This window comes from Pelophylax lessonae (genome assembly GCF_965119305.1).
Source record: "Pelophylax lessonae genome assembly, chromosome: 4".
Taxonomy (NCBI): Eukaryota; Metazoa; Chordata; class Amphibia; order Anura; family Ranidae; genus Pelophylax; species Pelophylax lessonae.
The window spans coordinates 314138460-314156170 of NC_138771.1; the positions used below are offsets into that span (position 1 = coordinate 314138460).

General features: G+C 42.8%; 1 protein-coding gene across 1 annotated transcript in view; it reads right to left on the reverse strand.

The window, feature by feature from the left end:
- HK3 (hexokinase 3) overlaps positions 1-17711 on the reverse strand; it is a 474982-nt gene that overhangs the window by 390813 nt on the left and 66458 nt on the right. The gene's annotated exons all lie outside the window — the stretch shown is intronic.

Below are 17711 nucleotides of genomic sequence, written 5' to 3' on the forward strand. Positions count from 1 at the left end.
GAGCAGAGACCTACAGAGCAGAAAGGGAGCACCTGACGAGGGGGTGAGAGGAGTTGAGGGGAGTCAAGCCGGACTTACCTGTGGAGCAGTTGGTGGGGGATGCACCTGCAAAAGAACTCTGAAACTAACTGCACTGTTGTAGCGAAGGTGAGTGCCACACATATAGTCCAGTGCTGAAAGGCAACTTTACAGGCTGGCACGGTGTCTTCCATGCAGCAGTGCCAGTGTACGGTTTCCTGAAGCGAAGGGCAACCAAGCCAGAAGCTACAATCATATTGCTGCAGTGGCGATGATGCAGCTAGGTGGATAAAGTGCTTTTTCGTGTGAAGATCCAAGCAACTTCTTCAACCTTTCAGTAAATTTTGAAACTTAAGCCAGAAACCTATTCTTAGTAGAGAGAGATATTTCTACCTCTTCTACATATGATGCCCAGCTCCTGACAAACAGGGGACCTAAAGGACTTCAGCTGTTCCTAGGGATATGGTGGGTGCAAGCTTCCATAAAACCAGTGACAGAGGGAAGCAGTCATATATATATATAAGTACGAGCTCATCCCTAGCTCTGACGTTATCATGACAGATGCAGGGTTCATAGCCCTGGATTGCATGTGACGACGGCAAGTACAGTCCACCAACAAAGCATAGGGGAGCACCATCTTCTGGGGAAATTGATAAGTAAAGTGCTTTTTCTCTTCACAAGAATAAATGACCAGTTACCTCTTGCAGTGTGGGTGCAGTCCCGTTGCAAGGGAGACTTTTCAGAGTTGGGCTTTAAAGTGTAAGTTCACCTTTACAGAAAATCTGTAACAAAGTTCTGTGATCCCCTGTTGTCAGGCACTGGGATGCCACTTAACCGGTCCGGGGATTTTAAATCCTCCTAGCTTTCTCTTCTCTTTTTGCAGTGCTGATAGGATGGACTAGACAGATTCTGATTGGTCAGCGCCATCAATGTGACAGTGCTGACAAATTAGAATGTCTTGTCTGTATACTCTGAGAGGTACGGATAGGGGATTTCAAATCCCCGAACCGGTGAAGCGGCGTTCCAGTGCCTGACAGCAGGGAATCGCGGAACTATGGTATAGCAGGACCAGGGGGGCTGGGGAGGGGGTCCAATGTAAGTTCACCTTATGGATTTTCTGTAAAGATGAACTTACACTTTAAGCACAGCGGAAATGCAACCATTGTCTAGCTGTTCATATCCACTATTTTTACAAACAAAATTTACTTTCTAAATGATCAAATACTCTTCATAAAACTCTGCTTAGAATATTTTATCACATTTTGACACTTCTCACCCACCATCCACTTAAAATTCCCTGCTAATTACACACTTTCTCCGAGAAATGCAGTTCATTTCATGTAGTGACCAGCTGGTCAAGGAAAACAACATTTATATAATTTTTTTTTTTTTTTGTGAAAGTTATTTTTGCATTTTGTTGTCTGCATAAGGCTGTATGGGAAAATGTATACTACAGAATAAGTAACTGGATTACACGACAGGAGTCAATGTCACTTTGCGTAAACAACATATCTATGATGCTGTCTACAAACAGAAAATGCATTGTTTTAGTGCTAAACCGGTTTATTGGAAGAAAATAAACTGAACAATGATATGTAATGCGCACTAATCTATGAATCCTTGCATTGCATGAATTGTTAGCTATGCAATTATGTTACAGAGAAGGATACAAAAGATGATTACAAAAAAGTAAAACAATTAGTGAGTTGACATCAACTCCACAGTACATAATAATAATCTATACCAGGGCTTCTCAACCAGGGTTCCTCCTGAAGTTGCTAGGGTTTCCTTGAGCAATGGGCAATTTCTGCCTCTCAGATAAGTTCCCAATGACACCATTGTTCCTTTTAGCTATCTGTAAGGGGGTAATTCTTCCCAATGATGACAAGAGTAAGGAGCATTCTTCCCACTGACTGTCACACTAATGTGTCATGAGTTGTAGATTTTTAATTTTTAGCAGGGGTTCCCCGAGACCAGAAATTAATTTCAAGGGTTCCTCTGTATTGAAAAGGTTGAGAAAGGCTGATCTAGACATTTGTTTTCAGTTTTGGATTTTATAGGAACGATTAAAACCACTTTCAGGTTTTTATTGCTGCCTGTGCCCCCATCAAAGAGATTTCATCCACTTTCTGTCCTGGAGGCAGTGGTCTTCAGAACAGTAAGTAAAGGGAAATCTCTCCAACATGGGGTAATACAATGATTTTTAGCTGGGCAAGGAAGGAGTAGAATCTCAGTAAGATTTTTTTATTGCTGTCTACATGCCCTTTGAGAAAATTATTCTCATTCCTTTTACTTGTAACAGTGGTCAGCAAGGTTATAAACATCCTTCAGGATAAGCAGCAAGGTGCGTAGTTAAGTGGCCAGCAGTGTTTGATGGGTGCAGTCAGGAATCACTGACCTACAGAATGACAGGATCAGGATTAGTGGTTACCATTGATAAACAGATTTGTAGGGTGGTCTGGTGAGCTCAACAACATCGGGATGACAAACAAAAGCCCTATCATGTAGGCAATACCCTCTGTATTTGCAAATTAAACCATTGTACTTGACAGTAGTGTGTCTAACAAATAAAGGGGTGACATTGACTTCATTAGCTCAGGAATAAGATGACAAGTTTGTGTGTTATATGTAGCAGAACAGATCATTATTTGCAATTTATGAAAGCCAGAACATGGTTGCTATGGGCACCATAGATCGTTCTCCTTTCATACATGTGTTGTATAATATGCTCAACATGGTACTTACTGAAGCATAATTGCTGTTGTGGTAGTTATTCATTATGCCATGCACATAAGCCAGTAAGAATGCAATACAATTTATCATTTCAAACAATTACATTGAAATAAAATAAAAAGCCGTTAAAAGCAGTAATTAACCCAAAAGCAAACATCACATTGCTGCTTAGCAATTCTTTGATGTAATGGCTGCATTTGTTTCCTTTTTTAGGCGTTTCTTCTATTTTCATCTGGTAATGCAGCCAGCAAGTCTGTTGTTTTTCACAAGCTCTCCAGCAGAATGTATGTTTACATGGGTGAGACAAACCACTAAATACTGGCAGGGGTGATTAATACGGTCAGCTTTTATTTATTCAGCTAAAACCCAAAAGGAAATAAATAGTTTGCTGTAACTGTTTGTAAAGTGTGAGCTGAAGTTTGTTAGCGCATCTAAATCTTCTAATACATTTAAAAGAGTTGTAAAGTCAGAAGTTTTTTTATCCTAATGCATTAAGATAAAAATGCCTTCTGTGTGCAGCAGCCTCCCTTAGCCAGTCCAGGACTCTCCCTCCTGATTGACTGACACAGTTGAGGCGCCATTGGCTCCTGCTGCTGTCAAAGTCAGTTAGCTATCAGGAAAGAGAGGGAGCAGGTCCAAACCACAGCTCCGTGTCCGAATGGATACACGGAGCTTAAGCTCGGCTCAGGTGCCCCCATAGCAAGCTGCTTGCTGTAGGGGCATTCGACAGGAGGGAGGGGCTAGGAGCACTTAACTTTAACATTCCTCTCCCCCCAACTGACAAAGCTGCTGTCTGCTGTGCCTCCTCTACAGATTCCTCCAGAGTTTTGTCTCACTAAGGCCGGCCATATATAATGCGCTTTTTTTCCCTGCAACCACAGGTTAAAGGGAAATAAGGTCAACTGATTCCTTCATCAACACAGTCAGTGTTTATGAGGGAACCCCTCCCGTGGAGCTATTGTGCTCTGCTGGAGGGGGGTGGGATTGCAGTAAGGCGTCTCTGCCAGTGGAACACAGTGATTATTGCTAGTGGCTATAAGGCTATAACGACTGGCAATAATCACATGCTACAAATCCAACAGCTTCTGAAGATGCTCAGTGGGAGGGGCGAAACACGTAAAGCAGGGGAAAAGACGAGTGACGTCATATCCAATGGTTGGACAGCACTCTGCAGCGGCGTTCACCATGAATGATACTGTCTAAGCAAACTTTTATCTTGTAAGTGTATTCACTTTTGTTTTTTAATAAAATGTAAATGTTTTACGCTATGAGCACTCTCCTTTCATTTATACAACATATGTTTTTGGGAGCCTGGTAACGGACAACAGCAGGATGGATTATCTCACCGCATGCTGTACCACCACACAGACTCCAATCACACTGCTGAATCTGGGGAAGAGAGGTAAAGGAGGACATCCATAGTCATTTGTTGTGCCTATAGGAGCACTAAAAGCTATTGTACATCTTACAGTCGGTGAGTAGGGACCCAGGAGGGGAGCACCGAGTGGCACCATATTTATTCACTATATGTGTCAGGCACAAGCACTTTAAAAGCACTAAAGACTTTTATTCAAGCACAACATTTTACTTAACATTTTGGATTGATGAATTGTTTATTTATGTATTGCACTTTTTGTATTTCACCTTATTGAATATAGAGGAGATATTGTTTAATATAGAAAAGGTTTAGAGAAGGCAGCGCTGGTCAAACTATTCCTTTGCTGGCTGTACCCAAGTCGATCGATGAGATGCCTGGGTACAATCAGCCTGCCAATACTTGGATTGAATCTCGGCCAGTCCCTGTTGAACCAGCCAAGATTCAAACCATTTATGGCAGGCTTAATACAGAAGGTGTTTACCTGGCTAGATCACCAGGTGAATACAGAGAGAAAACTGATGCACTCACCACATCTGATTGGTAAACTGCAATATATTACATTTTTTTTTTTGTTTTGGGTTTTATACGGCTTTAAGAATTTAATTCCAACTTTAGGAGAAGTTGATTGTTGAGCTGGAAAAATGTTGAATCATGTTCCATCCTGTTAAAAAAAAGGTTAGATTCTTTCCTTTTAGAACAGATTATCAAGGGTTAAATTTATTAAAATTAATGTTTAATCTGACTACAATAATGGGTCACTTAAGATTGTATAAAAAAAAAAATGGATTTTTGTAAAATCTTACCGTAAAATCCTTTTCTCTTAGCTCATCGACAGACGTAGTCCTCAGTGATACACCACCTTCGGGTTATGTTACCTCCGCAGGAGCAGGACTAGACAGGAAATTAAAAAGCTCTGGCCACACCCTAGGGGCAGTCCCAGAGGGTATATCCTCTCTCTCTCTGCCTCAGCAAATCAGTTATGTGAAAAAGCAGTGCTTAGAGAATTTAACCCAACCCAACTCCAAAACAGAGGGGCGGGGACTACGTCTGTCGATGAGCTAAGAGAAAAGGATTTTACGGTAAGATTTTACAAAAATCCATTTTTCTCTAGCGCTCATCGACAGACGTAGTCCTCGGTGATACACCACCTTCGGGACGTCCCAGAGCAGTATCACGACTGAGGGGTGGGAAAATGGAAATCAAATCCCAATCTAGAAGGCCCAACCGGTGCCAACTAGAAGTTTACAATGCTCATCCTTAATGATGAGACTCAACAAAAAAATTTTTCAAACAGAAAAAAAAAACCCTCGAGGTAGACCACCGGTCTCCTCAAATTGCAGCCTGCAAAACCTTGCGGCCAAATGAGGCATCCGCCGATGCCGTCACATCAATTTTATAGAATTTAGTAAAGGTATGTACCGACGAGCAAGTGGCCGCCTTACATACCTGGACCACTGACGCCTGATGGCGAAAGGCCCAGGAAGTACTGAGCGCTCGAGTGGAGTGCGCCCTAACAGGGAACGGAGGACTCTGACCCTTAATAGAATAAGCCTGTACCACCGTTTGTCTAATCCATTTGGCAATGGTCGCGGCAGATGCAGGCAACCCCTTTCTGGGCCCCTCCGTGATCACAAAAAGTGAATCCGTCTTACGGAATGATTCCGTAGCTTTCAGGTATACCCTGATTGCCCGAACCACATCCAAGGAATGCAACGCATGTTCCCGATGATGCTTGGGCTGAGGACACAAGGAAGGTAGTACAATATCTTCATTCAGATGAAAATCTGAAACCACCTTAGGAAGAAAAGATGGCTTAGGATGAAGTACTACCTTATCCCTATGAATGACTAGGTATGGAGACTGGCATGATAATGCAGCCAGTTCTGACACCCTGCGAGCAGAAGTAATAGCCACCAAGAAGACCACCTTCTGGGATAAAGTAAGCAAGGGAATCTCCCTGATGTTTTCAAAGGGAGGTTTCTGTAGAACCGACAAAACCAAATTAAGATCCCAGGGCGGTAAGGGCGCGCGGACTGGAGGAGCCAGGTGCCGCACCCCCTGGATGAAATTCCGCACCAAGGATTTGGTAGCTAAAGGTTTCTGAAAGAAGATTGCTAATGCTGAAACTTGACCCTTGATGGTGCTCAAGGCTAGCTTCTGCTCAACCCCTTGTTGCAAAAAGGCCAATATTCGAGACACCGAATAGGTACGTGGAGGAAATCCTAAAGATTCGCACCACGCAATATAAGTCTTCCATGTGTGATAATAGACTTTGCTGGAAGTCGCTTTCCTTGCTTTAATAAGGGTAGGAATGACAGAAGTAGACAAACCTCTGTCCTTCAGTACTTGGGTCTCAATGGCCAGGCCATTAAAACCAGCGACTGTAAAGCACGAAGGTAAATAGGTCCTTGAGACTACAGACACTCCCTGAGACGAAGTTCCCACGGAACGTCTGCGACTAACCTGTCCAAGTCGGCCAGGCCGGCTTGAAGAGGCCAGCCTAGAATTTCTAGGACCACTGGCGCTGATTGGATCTGAACCAGGCGTCCCTAGAGGTATCTGGCCCCGACCATCCGAGAAAGTCTGGTCGTTTTCTGTTCCCACACATTTATCAGATACCTGATAGTTATCAGGCAAGGTGATCTTTTCTGGTTGAACCTCAGGGACCGAAGTCACCCGACTAGAGGCTACTTGGCCTATCTGGTCAATCAGATCCGATTCCTGTGAGGTATCGGGACTAATCTTAGGAAAAGGTAAAGGAAAAGATCTATACAGGGAACGGTAACTACCGCTTCCTGTACTAAAATGTTGGAAGGGAAGAATCGCACCGGTAGTAGTGGTTGATGCTCGATCTAATGTCCTGAATACCGGTGAAAACGTCCCCCCACCCTGAAATTGGGTGGGGGCGCACCTTCAGGCTGTGTACTCCTTTACTTCGGGTTTGGCTGGGTTGGTCCTCTGTTTGTCCGACCAGCCCTTCTTGAACCCTCCTGGAGGAGTCTTGCCTTTCCCGGAAGTACCAGCCGGGCGTCCTTTATGGGCGGTAAAGAAAGGTCCTCGCTTGTTGCGAGGTTCCTTAGCTTTTGCAGCCTGTGGCAAAAAAGTACTCTTGCCCCCGGTGGCATCCTTAATGATTTCATCTAGGTTGGCTCCAAATAGACGATTCCCCTGGAAAGGGAGATTGGTCAAAGTCTTTTTGGAACCTAGGTCAGCTGACCAGCATTTTAACCACAGCACACGTCTGAGGATCACTGCTAACTTAGATGCATGCCCTAACAAGGGAGTAGTGTCCAAGGCTGCGTCACAGATAAACCGTAGCCCTTGTATGATCTGTTCTATCAAATCAGATGTCTCCTGGGGAATATCTTTTCCCCTAAGATCTTGGCGTACCATCTTCGCCCATTCTGTAAGTGTCTGGGAAACTAGACCAATAACAATTACTGGTCTAAATGCTGACCCTATCAGAGAAAAGATAGTGCGGGACTCCGCTTCTATCTTTCGATCCACCGGATCCTTAAAGGACGAAGTGTCCTCCACTGGAATAACCGTGGCTTTATTCAGCCTGGAAATAGGCGGATCCACGACTGGTGGTACCGTCCATTTCTTAATGATGGATTCCTCAAACGGATAGCGTCTAGCAATACGCTTGGAAATAGTAAAGGTACGTTTAGAATGTTCCCATTCTCCTTTAATCTGATTTCCAAAACATTTAGGTACAGGAAAAGCCTTCGCCGTCTTGATGGGCTTATTAGTCCCAAAAGGCCTCTCTGTTTCAGTTGCCTCTGCCGGTAAAGCCTCAAGTTTTAAGGTTTCTTGCACTGCCACAACTAGTGCGTCCACCAATGCTTCTTCCTGAATTATAGCAGGAGAAGAAGCGTCCTCTTCACTGTCTGAGGGGGCTTTACCTGGGATAGCAGCCCTTGCAGAGGAACCTGCAACTGCAGTGACCATCTCTGAATCAGAGTCAGAGGTGTCAGATGGTATAGGGGTAAGCGGGGGTCGCTTCCTTGACCCCGTCCCTGACAGGCCGCCTCCACCCGAGCCACCATGGACTCCAAAATTGCTGTAAATGACTCTATACTCTGTACACCGGCGGGTCCCGAGGCCCCCTCGAGGGAAACAGGTGGGGGAATCTGTGTGGCAGGGTCCATAATAACTCCAGTTACTTCCTGGATGATATAATTCAAAGTAAAGAAAAAACTTTTTTTTTTTTTTTTTTTTTGACCCTCAGCGCCACAAAAAAACCCCTTAGTGTTACCTGCTAGGGATCCCTATCGATCGAGAGAGAGAGAGATAGACCCCCAGGCTCACCACTTGATGTTCAGAGTTGAACTGCAACAGCTTACAGCGCTGTCTTAGACAAACAGGAAGTCTTTTGGCTGGCTGCCCAGGAAGAAAGGAGGCGGCTCCGCCCCTCTGTACGCCTTCCGGCGCCTCCCCCAAGCTCCACGAGGTGTAGAATCACCTAAAACATGGCCGCCCCCATGCTGGAGACACGAGGCTACGCCAAAATGGCGGCTCGTGCGATCCAGCAAAAAAAATGGCGGCGGCCTGTGCTGACTAGCGGTGTGCTGCAGGCACACAACACTCTCTCTGCCTGGGGATCTGGCGTGTTTGGCGGTACCGGCCCTGGCGGACCGCATGGCCGTTCGGGAGGCCTGCTATTAGCTGGAGATCTGACTTGGAAGGCAGTCTACATGTCCATGGCTTCTGACTGGTAGGTAGCTTATACTTAACCCATAAGATTCCCAGAATGCCACAGATTACATCTTTAAAACATGTATACAATAGATTGTTAGCTCCCAAACCAAGCCTCCTGGCTTTTGCACACATAAAATCACACTCAAAGTAGGAGGATTTGTGACATGTTATAGGATAGAAAGAAACTCTTTCTTACCATACAGAGAGGGGCCCGCGTTCACCACAAAACCCGTCAGGGAAAACAGGGGGAACATACTACTCACCATACCGGAACCAGGCGGGCACCAACTCCTGACAGTACCCCTCTCCACCGGGGCGGGAGGGCTGTCGACCGATACAGACGCCGTGACTCATGGTCTTTGGCGTTTCAGCGAGACGTTTAACTCGCGGGTTCAGTCCTTTAATGGGACTTTGTCGCGGCCGACTCAGCGCGGAGCTATGGCCTGCACGCGCTCGTAGGCTGAACTGGGGTGACCACCGGATCTCAACATCCAGCCCGTCGCCCAGTTCAGCTTTCTTGCTTGAAGATCTCACAGGAACACTGGAGAAAAAAAGCTGTCCAAAAATCCTTTTAGAAAAAAATTTCTTGCCAGGACCTAAGATCCCAGCAAGGTATCTAGGTCCTTACTCCTAACTAGACAGAAAATAACTGATTTGCTGAGGCAGAGAGAGAGAGGATATACCCTCTGGGACTGCCCCTAGGGTGTGGCCAGAGCTTTTTAATTTCCTGTCTAGTCCTGCTCCTGCGGAGGTAACATAACCCGAAGGTGGTGTATCACCGAGGACTACGTCTGTCGATGAGCGCTAGAGAAAAATGTTTTTGCCTTGATCTGGATGAGCTAGGAGTTCTGAGGGTACAATCAGGTCATAGACATTTGTTAGAAGTACCGTATATACTCGAGAATAAACCGAGTTTTTCAGCATGTTTTTTCATGCTGAAAAAGCCCCCCTCGGCTTATACACGAGTCGCGGTCTCACTTACCTTTTCCCCGGTCAGTGCACATGCGCCGCCGCCGCTCGGGAAAGCCGTACATGTTCGGATATTCCCGGGCAGACGGCGCATGCGCAGTGACGTGTTGGTGCCATTTTTAAATGTAAGCCAGAAAGGTAAGTGAGACTCCTGCGCAGCACTGCAGGTAAAGGTAAGTGAGACTCCTGTACCATGCCTGCAGCACTGCATCTCCTGTACCATCAGTGCCATATATGTGCCATGCCTGTACCATCTCCTGTGCCATTTCCTGTACCATGCCCACAGCCCTGCATCTCCTGCACCATGTCCGCAGCCCCTGCACCATGCCCGCAGCCCCTGTTTTGGGTCTCGTGGTGGTCCAGTTGAGTCAAGTAGCTGCTGCATTTCCCGCCCTAGGCTTATACTCGAGTCAATACGTTTTCCCAGTTTTTTTAAGTAAAATTAGGGGCCTCGGCTTATATTCGGGTCGGCTTGTACTTGAGTATATACAGTATCTCCAATCTGTGCAAGAAATGGTGCAAATTGTGACAGATTCATGTGACTGTTGGTAAGGTGTATATGAATTCGTTGCAGAACTGCCCCATGCAGAATTTAGTCTTCAACACAATACTTACACATGCGACACAATTTACTCCAAAAAAATATTGTATGTGGTCATTGTTAACACCACTTGTATTATAACAGATATGGTGGTATATCTTCATGAATTTATAACAACCAGAACACCAAAATGTAAAAGTATCACACATAACAAATACCCGAATAGCCAGAAACTCACACGGCTTTCATGAATTTGGCCCAGAACTTTCTAATATCACCATAATGCCAGAAAAGCATTTCTTACTGAATCCCCCCATTGTGTGTTTTTTGTTTTTGTAAGCACAACATAATGGGCTTGTGTCTATTTTAACCTTTGTAACCATTTGTCTCTATTTGACTTGACCTCCTCTCAGTAATGCCATTCCTAAATGCTTAAATAGCTCCATAAGGCATTCTATTTAAACACTTTGGAAGGCAGAAAAACTATGCAGGAAAACAAAAATCTCATTAAGTAATCCCTATACTGCCCTCGGAAAAAAAAAAAAAGAAAAAGAAAAACAATCATATTGTATTTTTACATTAGGGTGCAAATACCGGCACACTCTGCTCAGTCTTATTCTCCAACTCATACTGCATGGAGGTGCAACCAGTGATCTGCTAGAGATAGAATTTTAATTAGGGAAATCGTTGTACCACATTTAAAATCAAACACATTAATCCACGAATAGGAGGAAATGTGTTTCGCATTGCGGAATACGATTTTATATGCGCACTTGTAAAACTATTAATATATTTTCCATCCATTTTAAAATTAACAACACAGATGGGAAATGCAGCATTCATAAACTTGTGAAAAAACATCATATAAAATGTTTGACAATTTCTGAATTAATACATAAATAACCACAAGACAGTGTGAGAAAAGCTCCACACACATGGATTCCTTTTATAGGGGCTGTGCCCTTTTAATGGTTTCAGATAATGCTGTTGTTCTGCAGAATCAAACTACATAGCGGTTAACTTGATAACAAACACTTGTACCTGTTTGGTTAAGCAATTATTTTGGATTATTGAGGTTGCTCCATATTTTAAGAGGACCTCAGGGAGTTACAGATGAAATGAGCCTTGATGCAGACAGACATGAGCTAAACACTTCTCAGACACTGCATTGAACTGATTTGATATGAATATTTCAAACATCATTGCACATTTCAGTAGCTGTCATTTCACAGATGTCCCTGTAAACAGAGAATGCAGACAAATGCTTAGTAATATCCACTAAGCTCATTCACTTTAGGAAAGGAGCAGCAATCTGTGGAATCCAAAGCAGAACCTGGAAGTTAATGAGCAGAACTTGTGCTTAAAGGGAAAATGTCTGTTTAAAAAGTAATTGCCTCATATATATTTCATTATTTCGTACTCTGGGCCATACCTTCTAGTGCATTAATATTGGTCACACGCTTCTACTCATTGACAAGCATGGGAAGGATATTAGAGTTTCTCTAGATGAAGAAAGAGAAGAACGTAGTCAAGGGTGAAGAGAAGACCGCTGAATAGAAGTACTCAATTTACAGCAGAATTACTTCAATGTTTCACGTTTGCAATTTCATGTCACCATGGCATATTTCACTTAGAATACAGCAGTCTGTTGACCAGGCCTGAGGTGGAAGGGACCTAGGCATGGCTTTGAGGGAAAGGCAGGTAGGCCAAAAAGTCACAATAAGCTTCGCCGTAGAATGAAACCTCTCAACTGCCAGAAAAGGAAGAGTACATGCGTTTGCCCTGTTCATTATGAAATCTTTTACTGTGCAGACCATGTAATGGCTAGGATGTCTGTTTGAACTTCAAGGTATTACCAGACAACTGCAACTGATGGCTCTTTGATGAATGTTCTATTAGAATGCCTACTACACACATGGGCCGAATGTCAGGAGGCATTGGCTGGTTCAATAAAAACTGGCCGACATTCAGCCCGTGTGTACGTCAGCCGGTCTGACATACAAGCTGGCTTGTCGGACCAGCATGCTGGAAAACCAGTAGCACCTGGCTTCCGATCAGCGCTCTCAGCCAATGGTTGAGAGGGCTGACCAGAGTGTCCCCCTGTCAGAACACAACAGCTCAGCGGGAGAGATCATAGTACTAACGTTCGATCATTAGTACTGCTGCTCCGACTGGAGCAGACAGATCATTTATGTTCAACCCACCGGGCTGAACGAAAAAAAAAAAAAAATAGTGTGTACCAGGCTTAAGAGGCTGATTATTCAGAACTATTGCAGTCTTACTTGTGTCAATGATTTCTGTTGTGTAGATAGGCATGCACACTTTTGAGATATGGAAAATTATTTATTTCTAGCTTAAATTGTATTTCCACTTTTGAAGTAAAATAGCAACTACATTATATTTGTTGCATGTTCCCATTAACATAACATAGAAAAAATATTTAAAAATTGCTGCTTGCTTTTTTTTGTTGTCTTTTACTTGCTTAAAGCAATACACTGCACCTGAGCACTACAAACCCAAAAAGGCTATTAAATTCCTTTTTAATAAAAAAATTAAAGTATTATGATATAGTTCCCAAATTATTTACGAATGCTAGCAGCATAAGGATTAACCTCTTGACCTCCGGAAGGTTTTACCCCCTTCATGACCAGAACATTTTTTGCTATTCAGCACTGTGCTACTTTAACTAGCAATTGCTCAGTCATGCAACACTGTATGCAAACAAAATTATATTCTTTCATACACATAGAGCTTTCTTTTGGTGGTAGTTGATCACCACTGGGTTTTTAATTGTTTTTTTATTATATAAATAAAAACAAGACAGAAAATTTAGAAAAAAAATACATTTCTACTTTGTTATAAATCCAATAAAAAAAAAAAAAATCCAAAAATCTAATCTCTTCATAAATTGAGGCCAAAATGTATTCTGCTACATGTTGATGGTAAAAGGTAAAAAAGAAAAAGAAAAAAAAAAAAAGTGTGTATTAATTGGTTTGTGCGAAATGTATAGTGTCTACAAACTATGGTATATACGGGAATTTACACAGCTATAGACACTATAGTGGAGGTGATCAGTGACTTATAGTGGAACTGTGATAGGGCACAATCTAGCTCTAACAGACACTATCTGGGGGGGTTCACTAACTGACACAGACATTGCAAGTGACACTAATACAGTGATCAGTGATAATACTGTACACTGAAGCTGTACTAATGACAATCAATAGCTAGGAAGGGGTAACATCAAGGGGTAATCAAGGGGTTAACTGTGTACCTAACAATGTGTAATGTGTGCTGCTTTATCTTTAATTTCTGGCTGTTTTTTTCTCCCTGCTTTTCAGGGAGAAGAAACAGACAGTTTGTTGTTCACAGTTTGTAAACACAGAACTCTGTGTGTGATTGGACACAGGCAGTCAGCTGACTTTAGCCAAAATCATTGGCCGAAATTAGCTGCCAAGCTCATGCTGTGTCCAATCAGAACATGGCTCGGCAGGGGTCTGCTGAACCGGGAAGAAAGAGCAGACATACAGGTATGTGATCTTGCCTGCACCTTCCACCAGTGGGTTGTTAAAACAAGTCAATGTTAATCGAGAGAGTGAAATTCCACGAATTCTTTGAAACGTATTCACTATGATCTGTGTGTAGGAGCTGCTGTGTCACACATTTCACAGAACCTACAGAGATGAGACAAGGAATTTCAGGCGGCACAGTCAGTACAGGCAGCAAGGTACAAAGGATATAGTCCTTAGAAATTCAAAGTGGACAGCAGAGGAGAAGCTGCAAAAGGCATGCAGGGTGTCCAGGAAGTTATGGAAAGAGATGGCCAGCAGATAGTGACTTCAAAGTCTTGAAAGCTAAAGAGTCAAAAGGCAGTCAGTATAGCATTTTAGGATGGCAATCAGCAAATGGCAACGACAATATACACTATAATGTGAAAGGTATTGGGATGCTGCCTTTACATGCACATGAACTTTAATGGCATCCCAGTCTTAGTCCGTAGGGATCAATATTGAGTTAGTCCATCCCACCAGGCATATTGGGATGCCTATCTTTACACGCACATGAACCAGAAGCGCATTTGTGAGCTTGGGCACTGATGTTGTTGGACGAGAAGGCCTGGCTTGCAGTCTCTGCTCTAATTAATTCCAAAGGTGCTCTATCTGGTTGAGGTCAGGACTTTATGGACCTTGCTTTGTGCACTGGTCCAAATCATTTGGTGGAGGGGGGATTATGGCATGGGGTTGTTTTTCAGGGGTTAGGCTTGGCCCCTGAGAAGTGTAGGGAACTCTTAAGGCGTCAGCATACCAAGACATTTTGGACAATTTCATGCTCCTAACTTTGTGGGAACAGTTTGGGGATGGTTTCTTCCTGTTTCAACATGACTGCGCACCAGTGCACAAAGCAAAGTTCATAAAGACATTGATGAGCAAGTTTGGTGTGGAGGAACTTAACTGGCCAGCACAGAGTCCTGACCTCAGCCTGATAGAACACCTTTGGGATGAATATGAGACTGCGAGCCAGGCCTTCTCATCCACATCAGTGCCTAACCTCATAAATTTGCTTCTGAAAGAATGATCAAGCTTTCCCATAGACACACTCCTTAACCTTGTGGACAGCCTTCCCAAAAGAGTTGAAGCTGTTAAAGCTGCAAAGGGTGGACCAACTTAATATTGAACACTACTGACTAAGACTGGGATGCCAACAAAGTGTGTGTAAAGGCAAGCGTCCCAATACTTTTGACAATATAGTGTATATCTCATAACCGATATGAAGCAAAAAAGGTCTGAATATGCCCGACCATCAGATTCTCCTCTGATGCCCAAAATAATTAAGACAGAGCTGAAATTAAACAGCTGGTGTTTAATTGTATTTTACTTATTTCTATACAATGTCATAAATGTAAAAAAATGATGTGACAATATAATTCCAGGTTGACAATAAAAATAAAATACCACTATATATATTACATATATAAATATCAAGGCACTTTGAAAAAAAGCATAGAATACTTGAACTTGTTCTTTCTCATTACATGGCTCTAAGAAAAACAGAAATATATAGACATATAGATTACAAGATGGAAAAAATTCTCCTGTACAGAAAGGTATGTTCCACAAAGATCTAAATATGTGTTACTGGAATCATAAATAATGTAAATCTGCATACAGAAAAACCTACATTTTTGATATTGCATCACAGCGATTTTAAAGCAGATCTTCCAAAATGAAGATCCACTTTAGTCACAGAACCACCCCCCCCCCCCCACCGCTCACATCCCAAAATCAAATGGTTTTAAAAAAGCCATAAAGTACAAAATAAAATATACCCCAGTCCAGCTTTGGACGCTTCCAGGTGAACTTAGCATGCCTCATGGGAGAGCTGGACACTTAAAATATCATAAGAGAGCATTCTCATGGGATTTTGAGCCACTCATGCCTCCCAAACACGTTGGAAGACAATCTGAGATAATAAACCTTTGTACTCACTGTAAAATCCTTTTCATGGAGTCCACTGCGGGACACAGGAATTCTTATATTGTTAGATTATAAGGTGTCATATAGGGGAAACAGAAATTGGCAAAAAAAAAAAACTAAAACTAATGGCCAGCAAAGGATAACCCTGCCCACAACATCAAAGTAGTACCAAAACATGGAGGGGAGGGACTTGTGTCTCTTAATGCAGTGGTCCTCAACTCCGATCCTCAGGGCCCACTAACAGGCCAGATTTTAAGTATTACCTTGGGGAGATGCAGACTATAGTACTGCAATCACTGAACAGCAAATTATATCACCTGGGATGTATTTCAGTTATCTTGCAAACCTGGCCTGTTAGTGGGCCCTGAGGACCAGGGTTGAGGACCACTGTCTTAATGGACTCCATGAAAAGTAATTTTACAGTAAAAACTTTTTTTTTTTTTTATTTATTTCTAATCTATTTAGGGACACTGGAATTCTTAAACTGTTGGGATGTCCAAAAGCAGTCCAACGGAGTGAGGAGGAACATGGCAACAAAGAAACAGACCTACGAAAAAACAATACAAATATTCTGGGGATTACCTGCAGCTCAAAGAGTCACATTAAGGATCTAGCTCCTGAAGTGGTATGAATATTTGCTCAGTAGAATTTAGAAAAAGAAAACAGAAGACCAGATGGTGACACTGCAAACAGGGAAAAACGCCTTGATGCTGAAAAGAGCAAGAAGTACTCACAGATCTAGTAGAGTACACCTTGAGAGGAAGGGTTACCCCTTCAAAGTTTGTATGATGGTCTGCCAAGCCATATAGAACTAGATGGTGATCAATAAGCTGGTATACCCAGAAGGGGGGCCATCCAGAATTACAAAGAGCAGCTGCTGAGAGAGAGATTTACTACCTGAAAAACTTTCAGACAATAGAGGGAATTTTACTTTTGGTAAACATGAACCAGTTAGAGGGACAGGAGAACGATGTCCTGGTTTAACTGCAAGGTAGAACTACAATAGGCAAAAAGGTAGTCCTGCACCTCAACACTACTTAAATGTAGAATGAAAAAGATTCTTGAAGCCTCCAGTTCAGACACCCCCTTTAATAGCGAGGGCTATAAAGAATACCACCATTAGGATAGGAATAGAGAGAGGGGAATGTCTCCAATGGGTTCAAACAGCAGTTTCTGAACTGGATTCAGATCCTTCAGAGTTACAGATAGATTGACTTCAGTACAAATGGCCTGTCCATAGATAGATAAAAAAATTTCATTATAAGTCGGTTGTCCATAGATGGATTGGAATTTTGATCCATCTGTGGCCCGCTTATGGTTGTAGCTGGGTTTTAGGGGTTTAAAGTTTAACACCACCCAAATAATTTATTAGCTTTTGATAAGGGTTAGAACCTCTCTCAGGCTGTTATTGTCATTGGGGAGATTTCCACTCAGTTCCTGTACATATAATCACTACCAATGGGAGTCAGGAAATATCCCTAATGGGGATATAGAGTGCAGTACAAACCTGATAGAGATTTTGAATTTTCCCCAATGTTGTATAAAAGAGAATTTTTTGGCGAGATCTCCACTTCTCCACTTTGGAAAAAGCGATTGTGCTTCTCAAGGTACAATATGTAACTAATAGGGTACCTTCATCCCAAATAAGTAGCAAACAGTAAGGCAGCATTTGCCAGGTATGAACAGGGAGGGGAAGGGGAAAAGGAAAAGAGAAGGGGGGCGCAATGGGATTTTAATGGTACCATAAGAATTTTAGTAGACTCCTATATGAAACATTCTTTATTGGTTAACAAACATAGTACATTGTTAAAAAATTTATATGTAATGGTTACAATCACAAATAAAGTTTACACATATGGGAAAACCCCGTAAATCGCAGTCTCCTGGTTTTTGAGCT